This window comes from Suncus etruscus, chromosome 15 (assembly GCF_024139225.1).
Source record: "Suncus etruscus isolate mSunEtr1 chromosome 15, mSunEtr1.pri.cur, whole genome shotgun sequence".
NCBI classification, from domain to species: Eukaryota; Metazoa; Chordata; class Mammalia; order Eulipotyphla; family Soricidae; genus Suncus; species Suncus etruscus.
This window is the reverse complement of record NC_064862.1, coordinates 72492196-72507770: the sequence shown is the minus strand read 5'-3', so window position 1 is coordinate 72507770 and position 15575 is coordinate 72492196. Positions and strand designations below refer to the sequence as shown.

Below are 15575 nucleotides of genomic sequence, written 5' to 3'. Positions count from 1 at the left end.
AGCTGGGCAGCCCGGGGGCGCACAGGGGGGTCCCGCGGGCCGGGGCTGGGGGCGCCCCCCGGGGTTTCCTCCGCGTGACCTTGGCCCGCGCGCCCGCCGCTCCCTCCCGTAATCCCGGGCCCGGGGCGGGGCGGGTTGGCGCGGGCTGGCGCTCCCTTTGCGGTGCCCAGGCCGGGGCGCGCGGGGCGCGGGGCGCGCGGGGCGGGCTAATCCCGTATGTAAATGGCAGCCAATGGAGGGTGGTGTTGCGCGGGGCTGGGATTAGGGCCGGGGCGAATGGCTGGCAATCTTACTGGGATTACAGAACAAAGAGCCTCCCTCGCGCCCGCGCCCGCGCCCGCCGCGCCCCGCGCCCCGCCGCGCCCCGCCCTCCGCCGCAGCCCGCGCCGGGGGTGGGTGGGGGCCGAGCCGCAGCCCCCCGCGCCCCGCCAAGCCCGCGCGCCCCCCGAGCTCCCGGATTAATTAATTAATCGAGGCGGCGGCGGCGGCTGGAGGCTGAGTCCTGGCCGCGGGCCGGGGCCGGGGCGCCGCTGGCAGGAGCGCTTGGGGATCCTCCAAGGTAAGGAGAAACTTTTGCGGGGGGCGGCCCCAAGCCCCCAAGCCTCCCCCCCAGGTGCCACCGAATCTGGGGCCGGCGCGGGGGAGGGGTTGTGCATGGGAGAGAGAGGGGCACGTGACTGGGATTATAATCTGGGGGGGAGGGGAGGGCCCTGCTGACCCCCCCACCTGTCGGGATGGATTGGGGGGTCCCCCTGTCGCGCCCGGCCCACTCGGGCGCCCTGCCGGCCGTGGCACTTGGAGAATGAGGTCAGGCTCGCCGGCCGTCGTGGCGGTGCGGCTGGGGGAGCCTATGGGGGGGCTGTCGGGCCGCGGCCTCCGCCCCCAAAGACCCCCCCACTTTGCCTGCGTCTTTGGCCGGGCTGTGTCCCGACCCCCATCTGCGTCGCCCCAACACCGCGGTGCGTGTCCAGGGGCTGCGTCCCGGTGCGGGGAGTCCCCGGGATGACTGCGGGGGGCACAGAGCCCCCCTTGAGCCCGTGTTGGGGTGCCCTGCGATGGGCTCCGCTTGCTTCTTCAGCTAGGCTGGGCAGCGTCCAGGGGTGGGGGGCAGCCCCTTCCGGAGTTCTTGGAAGTGATGTCCTGACATCTCCTGGTTCCCCCACAGGCCTGGAGAATTGGGATGCCCCCCCCGGAAAGAGATCGGGGTACCTGCGGGCAGCTCTGTCCATCTGGACACTGCCCCCAGACAGCCCATTCCAGGACTGAGAGCCCCCACAGAAGTCGGGGTGCTGGGTTAATGGGTCTCCTAGCTGGGCAAAGGGAACCCCGACCTTGGAGAGAGTCCGGGGGGCTGTGTCCTGGGGCTGCGGCTGCCTGGAGCCCGGTGAGGAGGTGAGGTCCTTGAGCTACCCGGCATGTTTGGGGGCGCCCCTGCGTGCTCCGGCAGAACGGAGCAGGGCCTGGGGCAGGCAGGTGGGGGAGCCCGCTGTTTCAGCACCGTCATGCCCAGCAGGGAGAGGCAGCGGCTGTGGGGAGCAAAGGGTGGCGGAGGCGGCCGAGGGGGCACTGTCTGCCACGGGGACTCGCCGCTCTGGGGCCGCCGAGGTGACAGGAGGTCAGGGCGTCCCACCTGCCTGTGCCCATCTGTGCCACACCCCATTCCACAGCCCGCTCTGGTGACCTAGAAAGTGGCGGCTCCGAGGAGGGTCCCAGAAGGCCCCGGCAGACTGGAGGGGAAGGGAGAGCTGGGGTATGGGGGTTCCTCAGGAGAGCAGGGCCTTCCTACTTCTGGGCTCCAGGGGGGTCTTCTTAGGAGGCTTCTTAGGAGGGTCTGGGAGTTGGGAAGATAATGACGACTTGGATTGTAGGGACTCAGGCTTTCTGTTGGGGAGTGTGGGGTTATCTGGGGCTCTGGAGTCATCTGGGGTGTCAAGTCTTATGCTAGGGAGTGTAGGGTCATCGGGGGTGTCGTGTTGTCTGATGGGGATGTCGAGTTGTAGGTGGGGACACCTGAGGGGTGTTCTGTGATCTGTTGGAGTGGCATCCTTTGGGGGTCTGAGCTCTGGTGTTAGGGTGAGTCCTTGGTCCCCAATAGGCCTCCTGATTCCTGCGTCCTGGCTCCTTGTTGGGGTGTGGGCGGGATACACCTGGCATCATCTTGGAGCTGCAGGGACCGAGCCAGAGCTCCTCATGTAGAGCCTCACGCTGGCCCCCAGATGTGCCTTTCCCTGTCCGGCTCTTGACCCCCACATCCAACACTGTCACCCCAGTTCTTCCACCCTGTGTTGAGAGGGTTGGGGGTTTCCTGTCAGGATCCTGGGGAGGACAGCTACAGCTACAGTCTGCTGTCCCCGCCTCCTCTTGCCCCCCATCCCCTTCACTTCCTGCTCCCTGGAGACCTGCTGAGTGACCTGTGGGTGAATGAATGAAGTGTCCAGTAATTGGGGTCCTCTGAACATCGTTTACCTTTGTTGTTCTCTCTCAAACCCAGCCTGGACTTGGCCCCTCGTTCCTTGGTCTGCAGGTGCCTCCAATGCCATGGGGACAAGGCACTCTCCCAGGGTCCCCCAGAGGGAAGTGGGAAGCAGACCCCCAGTCAGGGCCAGAGACTCGGGACTGTGGGTACCTGGGAGGTCACTCTTAGCAGGACCTGTAAGTCAGTGTAGTGGGAGGTTTTGGGGTCCACGGAGAGGTCTTGCTGGCACCTCTGCTGGAGGCTGTGAGGGGCTAGGTACTTGTTCTCTGGGCTGTTAGGGCTGCTACATAGTGGAGGTGTCTCCCAAATCCCCGTTTCCTGAGCTCCAGCTGGGCTTGGGGTCTCCTTCAAGTCCTCCATCAGAAGCATTTACTCTGAAGCTGACAAGATTTGGGGCATCCTGTTGGGTTAAGGGGTTCAGGCAGGAGCCACCTACACAGGACTCAGGAAACTCCCCCATTACTTTTTTTTTTTTTTTTTTTGGGCCACACCCGGCGATGCTCAGGGGTTACTCCTGGCTGTCTGCTCAGAAATAGCTCCTGGCAGGCACGGGGGACCATATGGGACACCGGGATTCGAACCAACCACCTTTGGTCCTGGATCGGCTGCTTGCAAAGCAAACACCACTGTGCTATCTCTCTGGGCCCACTCCCCCATTACTTGAGGTTCAGACTGATTCAGGACCTGCCATTTCTGGCTCTCTGGCCTCACGGCCCCTGGGTGTGGCTGAAGGGGTGCAGATCGCGGCTGGCCCAGAGTTGGGGTCAGGGCCCCCGAGAGTGAGTCATTGACAGCTGGACGAGTTCTTGCTTATCTGGGGCCCGTGACCAGAGCTCTGGCACTCCAGTTTGGGAAGTTAGGGTCCCAGGGTTTGTGCCATGGTGAACAAGCTCAGAGTCCAGAGATGGTGGGGAGAAGACACTTCTGGGGCAACCTTACCCCCAACTCAGAACACATAGTTAAAGGTGCAAAGACTAAACTGGACTCTGTCTCATGATCCATAGGGGCTAGGCTCAGATGCGGGGCTGTTCTGGGGGGCTGCTGCTGATCCCCACCCGAAGATTGCCACTTGCTATGCCCCTAGCCCTGGGTGGGGCCTGTAGCCAGAGGGATTTGCGGCCTCCCCCACGTCCTATAAAAACATGAGGATCTCCAGTCTGCCTCTTCCTTGAGGGTGCTGAGATTTGGGGGGGGGCTGAACTTGCGTGTGGGGGTCCCAGTGCATGAGTGGAGGGAAGGGAAGTGAGTTCCTCTTATGACTGAGCTGTCTGGGGGATCAAGTGAGGGGGGCCTGCCCGTTGCTTATGGGGTCTGGGGGGGTCTCGGCCTGTTTTTCAGGTTCCCTGAATAGCCACAGTAAGGTGCATGTGCGGCTGCCCCTCTGTCCATCCTTCCATCCACTCCAGCACACGCAGTAGCAGGTGGGGTTGTGTGTAGTGTTGGGGTGCATTTTTTCCTTTTTTTTTTGGCCCACCCAGCAGTGCTCAGGGGTTACTCCTTGCTGCATTCAGGAATTGCTCCTGGCAGTGCTCAGAGGACCATATGGGATGCTGGAGATCGAACCCTGGTCATCCACTTGCAAGGCAAACAAACGTCTTCTCTACTCAGTTGTCGATCCAGCCCCTCTTTACCTTTTGGATTTGGGACTTACTCATGGTTCGGTGCTAATGGTCACCCCTAACAGGACATAAGGGGCTGTGTGGGTGTAGGTGATGGAATCGGGGTCAGCCACATTCAATGCAGGGCCCTTCCTGCTGGACGCACTGAGGTACCTGGGGCATGTGTGGGATCAGGCAGACGTGGAAAGTCCCATCACCTTGTGCCTTGGCCAGCCCTATGCCCCCCCATTCCTCTCTGTTGCTAGTTAGCAGGTGGGGAGTCTCTTCAGGGTGGGCCCCTGGGATGGGATGACCAGAGATTGAGGATGCCCGTGAGTCTGGGGTCCCTTGCCAGTGTGTCTGTCCCCACTTGGGCTGTGCCACACTTTCCCTTCGAGCCACACAGGTGGGTGCCCTTGCCCTTCGGAGTCAAGACCCAGCACCCTGCTGGCCTGTCCCTGTGCCCAATTCAGACCACCCCAGGGAGGAGTCTGTGATTTTTTTTGAAGGGGTGCCGCTTGCGCCCCTCCCTGGCACCCCACACCCCTGTCCGCTGAGCTGGAATTTCATCCTCCTGGTGAGTCAGCCCAGCCCCTGATGAAATTACACCTGCAGGTGGGAGCCTGGAACAATCTAGCACCAGCCTGTGTCCGCCGAGTCTGGGGCCCTCCTAGGCCTTAGGCCCCCTTGACCCTTTACTGGTGCCCCCACTTGTGGCTGGGAGATGCCGCTGTGTGACCTCAGGCCATTGTCTCTGTGTCTCGGTACTTAGCTTGATCAGTCCTGAACAGGAGCTCAGCGCCTGGTTCATTGCCCATTGCGGGTGACCCGGGCCCCTTGTTGTCCACTTTGGGGAGGCTTTGGGGGGCTGTGCGGGCTTCCAGCTGGTCCTGCCCTGTGTTGTTCTTTTGAGAAGTAGCCTGTGGCTGTGAATGGCAGCTGCCCCATCCAGCAGGGCCTGTGGGGAGGAGTCCATCCTCATTGGTAGACCCCAATCGAGCCTCAGTCTGACCATCCAGAAAGTGGGGGGCAGTGGCTGAGCACCAGGAACCCCAGGAACCTGTTGGTCCTCCAAGCTGTGCTGTCAGGACCGGCTCCCGTGTTTGGGAGGTAGTGGGGATAGGGTTTGGGAGACAGCGGCCTGTTGGGGGTCAAGTTTTGGGGGATAGTGGCCTGGTGGGTCTCAGGTTTGGGGGGACAGTGGTCTCCAGATGCTGAGAAGTTACTACTCTCAGGACTGCAACCCCTGGTTTCAGGTGGTTGGGCAGGCAGACCAGCTGGTTTTTCAGGTGTGGAGGCTGCCTGGGCCAGGCAGGGGAGGAAGGGGCCCGGGGGGGGGGGGGGGGGTTTCTGCATCCTGTCCCCCACCAGGTCCCCTCAGGCTGCACACCCCCACTCTGTTCTCGCAAGTCAAGGGCAAGCAATGCATGTTTGTGGCTGCCCCCACTGGAGGTTGAGGCTCCTCTGTTGGGGGCAGAAGGGGAGGCACCCCGTGGCACTTTGAAGCAGCTGGAACAGGGTTCCAGTCCTGGCCACACCCCATTTCCTGTTCCCTGTCCTGGAAGTTGGTGGTTTTTGTCCCCGGTCAGAGAGGGGACCAAGTTGCCCACATATGGGTGAGGGTCCCGGGATATTGGGGTACATATGGCTCAGTTGTCCCAGAGCACCACCGGGGTCCTGGGTGTGCTGTGCCCTGTGCCTGCCACATAGAGCTGCTCTCCTTCCTCCAGTGCTCCTGGCTTCGCTTATCCCCAGAGCAGATGGTTTGGGTTTGGGACCATAACCTGTGGTTTGGGGGACCCAGTGGTGCTGGCAGTGATCAGACAAACCAGGGTATTCCTGAATGTGCTCCAGCCTGCCTGAGCTCCGCCTCCAACAGCCCTTTCTTTGGCCACAGCTGACTGACAAATCTGTTTGGGTGCCATTTCTTCCTGGAAGCCTTCCTGGATGCTCCCTCGAACTGCTGCTAAGGAATTTAACTTTGAGCTCTCCCAGCAGGACTCTGGCGAGGAGTCCAGCTGCCCTGTCTTAGCTTGTCCCTGGTACCCCTGCCATTCCCCTGTCTGGCACTGAGGGCATCCTGGAAGTGATTGAGACATTATGGGGGGGTCTTGGCAGGTTGGGGGGCTTCTGTACTCTTTCCCTGACCCTAGCCATAGAAACTTACTTAGGCTCTCCAGGACTGCAGGGTTGGGGATGAATGCTGCCTGGTTGGGGTCCCGTCCTGCTGGGCAGCTGGCATGTGAAAGCACAGGTGCTCCCAGCACAGTTAATCCCAGCGTCCCGCCTCCTCCAGGCCACGGGTCTGCAGGGACTGTGCGTCCTGAGGCCTAGAGGTAACCGGCTGCTCTGGGTATCCCCCACCCCGGGGCCCCTGCTGGGGTATGTTCCGGCTTCCCGGAGTCCTGAGCCCACCCCAGAGATGCCAACATTGCAGGGCGCTTGATTTCCTGTCTTCTGTATTCCTGCCTTGGGACCCCTAGGCAGTTACCCTACAGCTCCTTTGAATGATTTTCTTGTTCGGTCCGAGAGACCGAAGCCAGGGCTTGCCCCATGCTGCCTGCCCTAGGTCCTTTGCACATGCTCCTGTTCAGAAGAGTCCCAGACCCTTTGGAGCTAGCCAGGTTGGGCTGGTCCAGGTACTAGTTGGCGCAGCAATTTGGGGAAACATTTCATTTGGCTCTAAATGGCATCAGAATGTTCACTGTTGGGGAGGGTATTTGAATCACTGGTTTTTTTTTTTTTTTTTTTTTTTTTTGTATCTCGGCAGCCTCTGCCATTAGGACCAGCATTTTTTTTTTGTTTGTTTGTTTTTTGGGGGGTCACACTTGGCAGTACTCAGAGGTTATTCCTGACTCTGCGCTCAGAAATCACTTCTAGCAGGCTCAGGGGATCATATGGTATGCCGGGGATTGAACCCAGGTCTGTCCCAGGTCAGCAGAGTGCAAGGCAAATGCCCTACTGCTGTGCACTATAGCACTCCTGCCCAGGACCAGCATTTTGTTCTAGAAAATATTTCATCATATCCTCCCATCCCCCTGGCATGCTGGTTGTATTTTATTAATCCAGGGTTGGGAAGGTGGGACAAGGTAAAGGTTCCCCCACCCTGCTGCTGCCCTGCTTACAGCTCACGCAATTTTGAGCCACCCCCCCCCCCATGGTCCCCTGAGCATTGCTGGGGTCACCTCAAACCACAATGGGTCTGGGAAGAGTTTTAAGTCAAGTATCCACTTTTTTTTTTTTGTTTTTTGGACCACACTCAGTGACGCTCAGGGGTTACTCTTGGCTATGCTCCACCACTCTGTCCTAAGCACCCACTTTTTATGTTTTTGTCTTTGGGCTATACCTGGTGGCACTCGGGTCATTTCTAGCAGGTTTGGGGAACCAGATGGGATGCTGGGGATTGAACCTTGGTTGGCAGTGTGCAAGGCAAACGTCCTGCCCACTGTGATATTGCTCCAGCCCCCAAGCACCCACTTTTCACCCAATTCCACCATCCCTGCCCAGGTACCAGACTGAGGGAGGGAGGTTGGGGTCCCCCTGCCCCTGCTGAATGTCCTGAGTCTCCCACTTGGTCATGGGTGGCTCCTCCAGACTCCTGTAGGACCAGACCCAATTTGACACACAGAGGAGGGACTCAGGGGGCTCAGGGTACATTTCAGGGGCTGCCTGAGCCCTTTCAGGCCAGCAGTGAGGTAGGATTGGAGGAAAGCAGCAGAGATGCTGGATGGAGGTGGGTCAGGAAACCCCCCAAATAGGCTCGTGCCTTTGGGGGGTCAGGCTGGGGAGCAGAGGACTGTCAGCCCAGGCTTCAGACAGTGGTGGCTCCTATTCTGGGACCAGAGAGCCCTGGGAGTGGGGCCCCCGAAACAAACATTGGAGCCCATGACTTGGGGGTTTAGGGCTCTGGGCTAACACAGGTGCCACATAGCTCTAGAGCTTCAGCTGCATTATGGGCTCTGTTATGGGCTCCAAGCCCAGTGCTCCTATGGACTGTGTCCGTCTGGGCGCTGCAGTCCAGTTCTCCCACGGAACATGTTCATGGGGCATGTCCTAGGCCCAGGCAGGGAAGAAGTGTGGGAGATTCTCCCTGCAGGGCTATGGGACTGCAGCCTGTCTACCATGTGTCCTGCGGAGTGCCAGACCTCTCAGCCGTATCCAGGCCCGGGATGCTGATGTGATGGCTGTAAATGGGGACATGAGCTTCAGCTGGGCCCTGAGGCAGATGGGGTGTGTTTTGGGCAGGGGCAGATCCCACACCTGTGAATATGGGGGCGAGATCATCTAAAGGTTGGAGAGGCCCTCACCTTGGGGTCCTGAGTATAAATCAGCCTCAGTCCTGCAGGACTCGACATTGCCCCCAGAGAGGATTTTGCTCCAGACCCGAAGGTGGAGGCCCCCTTAGCCTAGTTCTGGTCATGAGAATTGGGGGCCGGAGTCACCCCTCTCCCCACAAAAGGGGTTGGTGCCTTCTGGGAGGCTCTGGGACCACATGCTCCTTCTCTGCCTGAGCGGCCAGAATGTGCACAGGCGGGCATGGACTTGGGGCAGCAGTGGCAGGGAAACTGAGGCATGGGAGTGGCTGAGAGGGACACTGAGATGGGGGGCTATTCTTTTTCTGCTCCCCTCACCCCACTGGTAGTTCTGACTTCCTGGTCACCCCCACAGGAAGCAGGAACCTGTGGTTCTGGGGCCATCTGTGCCCCAGACACTCCCCAGGCCCCACATCTACCTGTTGCAGAGACCCTGCCCTCCCACCTCACCACCTAGGTGACTGACCTCAGTGGTTCTAGGGCCTGGCTGAGGCCCTAGGGTCCACCAGAAAATGGGGTGTTACTTCCCCACCCTCCCCGAACCCTGTGACACCACCACCCACCCACCCCTTCTTTTCCCTTGGTCTCTGTCTCATCACCCTTTTCCTAGTGTTACTCTGAGGTGCTTGACCTCTGACCTCAGGGCCTTGCCCATTAACCCCTGACCCCCTTATCCCTGTCTCCAATTTTTTTTCTAGAACCTGCTCCCCTTTCTATGTCCCCCATCTCTGATCTGTTCCTTCAGTTCAGGGGCCCTCAGGTCCCCAGGCTCAGCCCCTCCTGGCTGAGCTGGGGCCCAGAATTTAAGATAGAAATCCCAGTTTCACATACTGGTTGCCACATCTCATTGCTCTTAGCTGAGACCCCCATACCTGCTTATAGTGCTGCCCCCTAGAGGCACCTCGCACCTCCGGAACTCCACACCCCCTCAATACTCCCCGCTTACCCCCAAGGTCTCTCCCCACCCCAACCTCTGAGGTCAGTCTCCACTCCCCCTTCTCCCACGTTCTAGTTTGGCCTGGTCCACCCAGTACCCACAGGCCAGGCCCGGCGGTCAGCTGTCATTGGCAAGCTGGACTTTGGGGAGCCCATTAGGGATCCTGAAGCTCGGGGGACCCAGGGCCGGGCCCACAGACCTGCAGCTCCAAAGAATCAGGAGACCCCTTGTTCTCAGGGACCAGTCTGAGATTCCATCTGAAGTTCCCACTCTCCCAGCCTGGGCCCCTTCCTGTCTCAGTTAGCTGCTTTATTTCTAAGTGAGATTTCAGGGGGCTGGAGATTGGGCAGTGGGGAAGGCACTTGCCTTGAACATGGCCAACCCAGGTTCGTTCCCTGGTACAACCTATAGGCCCCAAGCACCCCTAAGCTGAGCTGGAGTGGTCCCTGACATCCCCCCAAATAAATAAGAGTAAATAAATAATAAAAGTGTGTTCCGCTGTGTCGTCTCCAAGCAAAAAGGGGCATGGAGTCTTCCCGGGCCCAGAGCTCACTGGCAGCTGCTGGGGGACGGGGCCTGTGTCCCGCTTTGCCAGGGGCCGCTGAGAGTCTGGACTAGGGGATCAAAGGTGTCCCCGAGGGCCACAGAATTGGGGCATCCCAGGCTGGATGCTGCATGGGGCCAGTGGCCCCGAAGGGGTGGGTTGTAGCAGCTGCCTTGACCAACCAAGGAGCTTCAAGTGTCAGGGAGGGACCTACAGTTCACTGTCTGGAGTCTAGAAAGACTCCACCTTGCATCCTCTCTGACCTCCCCATAATGCACCTCCCCTCTCCTGGGCTTCCTGCTGTTGGGGCACCCCCTGACATGCTGCAGGAGGGGGCCCGGGCTTTAGTCTTTGTTTGTGTTTGGGGACACACCCAGTCCACTCACATGTACAAAGTCTGTTCTTAGTCCTTGGGGCAGGCCAAGAGTGAGAAAGGCGACCTGGGGCACCCCTGGCTGGGAAGGTGGTGAATGCACAGAATCCCTGTGGTCTGCTGCCCGCTGCCCCCCTCATCCTGCTGGCCTTCCCTTAGGCACTATGGGGGCACACTCAGTGGGGATGTCCTGTTTTTCTTTAGCGGCCACGGTGCTCAGAGGCCACTCTTGACTCTGCTCAGAGATGACTCCTAGCAGGCTCAGGGAACCCTATGGAATGCCGGAGATTGAACCCAGGTTTGCAATGTGCAAGGCTAACGTTCTCCCCGCTGTGCTATTGCTCCAGTCCTTGGGGTGTCCTATTGGGGTCCCCACTTCGCAGCTGCTGTGAGTCACTGTGGACCGGTGGACAGGGTCAGGTCAGCATCACCCCTTGGGGGAGCCCGTGGGCAGAAGTGGGGCCAGGGCACGGGTGTGCCGGGACCCCACAGACAGAAATCCAGGCCGGGCTGCGGGACGCAGGCGTTTCTGTTTGTTCTCAATCTTCTCCTCCAGGAACACAGGCAGATGGCGCGGCTGGCGTGGGGGCGTGTTTGGGTGGCGGCACTTACTTGCCTTTGCCTTTTGCGTGGCTGAGTGTGGTTTCCTGCCCAGCTCTGGTGCCCAGCTGGTAGTGAGGCCGTGAGACCCGGCAGAGGCTTCCACGACATCAGGGACCAGGCAGAGGCACTCCCACCTTGGAAGAGGCGGCTCTTCCCACCCTGCCAGGGAACTTGTGGGCAGAGTTGTGGGGGGGGGAAATCTGCAGGTGGGAGGTGAAGGGGGTCCTGGCTCATTTGGGGGGGGTTGCTCTAAACATGGTCGTGAGACTATATCTGCCAGAGCACAGGCCTGTGTCCACTGGAGTCTACCTCTTTTGCTAGTTTTGGGGCCAAACCTGGCCATATGCACCTGGATCTGCACTCAGGAACCACTCCTCCTGGTGCTCAGGGAAACCATATGGGCTGCCAAGTATAAACCTGGGTTGGCAACATGCAAGGAATATGTCTCCCCCATGCTTCCCCCCCCCCCCCTGTGCTGTGCTATCACTCCAGCTCCAAACTCTGAACTCCTGACTCACACCTGCACTTGACTTTCATGGCAGGGCTGCAGACAGCTCCCGGTTTGCCTAAGTGGCCCTTCAGGACAGCTGCTTCTGCATATATGCTGGCCAGGAAGAGAGGTGCGGTGGGGTCCTGCCAGCTGGCTGCCCCCCTCTTTCCATCTCAGCTCTACTTTTACTTATACCTCACACCAGAGCAGCTCCTTCCACCCTCCCAGCTGCCCAGGCGTCATTGTAGGGTGTCAGTTTCCCTCACGTTTTTTAGCCCTGACCTTGGCCTCCGCCCCCCAACCCTGTGCCTGCCTATTTTGCTCTACTCGTCCCTCCTCCCCTCCACTGTAGACAGAAGCTGCTGGGCCAGGTTAGCACCAAGAGCTGCTTTCTCTGGGTTCCACTGTTGGAGGCTACTGAGCCCCTCTACTCTTAGCTTCCGCCCCAGGGGAGCTGAGAGGGGTCTGGGGGGCCCATGGCTGGCAGAAATGTCACTCCAGGCCCTTCACTGAGACAGGGTGAGGGTACCCTCCTCCCTCCCCCACATTGAGCTTTTTGTGTTTTTGTTCTTTTTGGGTCATATCCGGCAGTGGTCAGAGGTTACTCCTGGTTCTGCACTCAGAAATTACTCCTGGCGGGCCCGGAGAGATAGCACAGCGGCGTTTGCCTTGCAAGCAGCCGATCCAGGACCAAAGGTGGTTGGTTCGAATCCCGGTGTCCCATATGGTCCCCCGTGCCTGCCAGGAGCTATTTCTGAGCAGACAGCCAGGAGTAACCCCTGAGCAACGCCGGGTGTGGCCCAAAAACCAAAAAAAAAAAAAAAGAAAAAAAAAAGAAATTACTCCTGGCAAGCTCTGGGGACTATATGGGATTCCAGGGATCAAACCTGGGTCCGCCATGTGCAAGGCAGATGCCCTTCCTGCTGTGCTATCACCCTGGCCTCTGCTTTTTTGGGGGAACACCCAACTGTGCTCAGGGTTTATTTCTGGCTCTGTGCTCAGGAATTACTCCTGGCAGTGCTCAGAGGACCATATGGGATGCCGGGAATCAAATTCAGGTCGGCCACATGCAAGGCCAGTGCCCTCCCTGCTGTGCTGTCACTCAGACCCCTGTGTTTGAGAATTTGCAGTGACACCCTTGGGACAAACTGGGATGCTAGCCTGGTGGACACTGGGGCCCAGGCACCCTGGCACGAGTCCCTGCCGGCTCCGGTCCAGGCCCCACATGGGTCATCGCCATTGGCATGCAGCACCTGCTAAGAGACACTTGCACGTCTCCACTGGGCTCAGCCTGGCGTCCAACCTGGCCTCAGACAGCCGCTCTGAGAGGACACTGAGTGCCAGCCCCTGCCACAGCAGGGAATGAGGCTCATGCGGTTCAGAGCCAGGCTCTGCCCTCCTGCTCCGCAAACATGCTCCCAAAAACTCCTCTACACTCTTCAAAATTCCTGTCAGTCTTGTCACCAGCCCCAAAGCCAATAAATAAGCAGGCTAGAGCGATAGGACACTGAGGAGAGCACTTACCTTGCATGTGGCTGAGCCATATTCAATCCCCAACACCTTATATGGTTTCCTGAGCCCTCCAGGAGTGATCCCTGATTACACAGCCAGGAGTAACTCCCTGAGCACTGCTGTGTGTAGCCCCAAACAACAATTGTTAAATAAGCTGAGTGTTTCAATAAAATGGGTGGGGGAGCTCCTGCACCTCTCAAGCACTTGACTATGCCAGCTGTACCCCCACTAAATCCCTGACCTGCGGTTCTCAGGGACACTCTGGCCAGGGCCACCAGGAGAAGCTAATCCTTTCTGCTTGGGCCAGGAAAGCCTCAGAATTGCTGTCTGAGGGTCACGGGGGCACCCAGTTCTGTCCCAGTGGGCCTTGGCCAGTGTGGGGGAGCCCCTGACTTCATTGGACCCCATCGCAGGCCTGCCCCTGGGCGTATGTGATGAGACATGACACATGTCATGGCTGACTTTGTGTCCTGGTTTGCCCCCGTCACCAGGCAGACTGCAGAGTGCCAGGGATCAGGCAGGTTCAGGGCCTGAGTCCCCCCTTGGCCAGACTGCCTAGGTGGCGCTCAGGCTGTGATTCTGGGGGTTGGACTTCCTGCTCTTGCTCTGTACCTGCCAAGCCCGTGCCCCTGAGTCCTGTTTGTTACTGATTTTTATTTTTTGTTTGTTTTGGGGCCATACCTGGTGGCGCTCAGGGGTTGTTACGCTCAGAAATCGCTCCTTGCAGGCTCAGGGGACCATATGGAATGTTGGGGAACGAACCTGAGTCTGTCCCAGATCAGCCATATGCAAGGCAAATGCCTGACTGCTGTGCTATCTATCTCTCCTACCCCTGGTTTTCTTTTTGTTTTGGGACAACATCCAGCAGTGCTCAGAGCTTATTCTTGCTCTGTGCACTGGGATCACTCCTGGTGGGCTCGAGGGGCCAGATAGGATACCAGGAATAGAACTTGGGTCAGCCATGTGCAGAACAAGTGCCCTTCCTGCTGTACAATCCCAAGGCCCCAATACTGCCTCTCTTAGAACTCCCAGCAGGAGAATATTTCAGACATTCTCATAACAGTCAGCATCACTGACTGTCCCTCCAAGTATGTTGGGTGCAAGCCCCCCACTGGGCACTCAGGCTCCCAGTGAGGTGGGGAAATGGGTGGAGAAGCCAGGCAGAAAGGCGGGTAGACCCCAAAGAAAAGGCTTTATGTTGGCCTTATGTGACCGACCTGGGTTTGGTCCCAGCTTTGTTCAGGTTTTGGGTGACCCCCCCCAACCAAGGTCAGTGTAGAACTGGCTCCAGTGAGGAATCTTGGGGCGCCACTGACTGGCCTGCCTACTTCTTCCCCACTCTTTTTTGCAACACACCCAAGATACCTCTCCCCCTCCCCAGGGCCTGAGGGTCTCTGGAGCCCAGATGGCCCTGAGCAGCCGACAGAATATCCAACCCCCACCCCGCACCCCAGTGTTCGGCTCTTCCTAATTGGATTAGGTCCCTGCCGGAAGGAGCCTGCTCTGATGCCTCCAGCCTGGCCCTGATTCGATTTGGGTCTGGCAGCCTCAGGCCGACCAAATCCTTCTGGGCATGACTCAGACTGGGGACAGGGACTCAGTATCGCCCCAAGGCAGGGTATCAGCCCCAGGCTATCATGGGGAGGTCCCTGATGGGTTCCTTGAGGGGGGGCACTTTCTGCTAACCTAAACTTAAGCCTTGGTAAGGGGGCAATGGGGTGTGTCCTGGGCCCCAAATGCTTCCCATTGGTGCTTCCTGAACTAATTGCACTAACCCTGTGCTGATTGAGTAGTTGGCCCTCTCTTCCCCTTCCCCATCTCCCAGGCTGATGTGACTTTTCTGGGCACACTGGCCCAGCCCAACTCCTTCGCCCTTCACCCTTCACCCTTCACCCCATCTCCCAGTAGCTTTTTTTTTTTTTTTTTTTTTTGGTCACACCTGGCAGTGCTCAGGGGTTACTCCTGGCTCTATGCTTAGAAATGGCTCCATATAGGATGCTGGGTTTTGAACCACCGTCCTTCTGCATGCAAGACAAATGCCCTACCTTCATGCTATCTCTGGGCCCTCTCAGTAGCTTCTTACAGTCACTTGCTGTCTTTGATGTCGCTTGTCATCTGAGCTGGCCCCAGGAACCCTTGATGGCTTCACGGCCTATTTCTGTTCTCACCCTGAGACATGACACAAAGTGGCAGACCTGGGGGCAGGATCCCCTTTCTGGGGGGCAGAGAGATCTCAGCCTCTCCTTGGCTTGGCTTGAGGAAGGGGTGGCTCCCTCACCTGATTTTGGGGCCAGGAAAGAGGGGATGAGGGGAGCAGACCCCCTCAGGAAAGGAGGGGTGAGGGAGTGAGACCCCCAGAGTCTAACCTTTGACCTGAGCAGGTGCCTTTTTAGTAGTTTCAGCCTGTTCCCTGTAGGGGACAGGTTCCCCTGCCTGTGCCCCAGGGGCCCCATGACATGGATCAAAGTCCTGCACAGGCACCCCATTCTAGCAGCCTCTCATCCCTGAGGCTGAGCCCATGGCCAGGAAGCAGCCGCATTTTGCTGGGGTGCAGGTGGGGGGTGCAGTGGGGACAACAGTGTGCCTCTGAACTCACAGAGCGACCTGAGCAGCAGAGTGGGCAGGCAGGGGCTAGGAGTGCACTTGGGGTACCGAAAAATGGGATGAGAGGGGCCAGGGACCAAAGTACAGCAAAGAGGGACTGTAGGGTAGTGGGGGGCTGTGGGCAG

At 58.8% G+C, this 15575-nt stretch overlaps 1 protein-coding gene across 1 annotated transcript in view; it reads left to right on the top strand.

The window, feature by feature from the left end:
* The first annotated feature begins 539 nt into the window (after nt 1-539).
* Nucleotides 540-15575, top strand: part of GTF2IRD1 (GTF2I repeat domain containing 1) — a 51250-nt gene continuing 36214 nt past the window's right edge. The window contains exon 1 of the mRNA XM_049789506.1: nt 540-559. The gene's annotated coding sequence lies outside the window, so the exon portion shown is untranslated. The remainder of the gene's footprint in view (nt 560-15575) is intronic.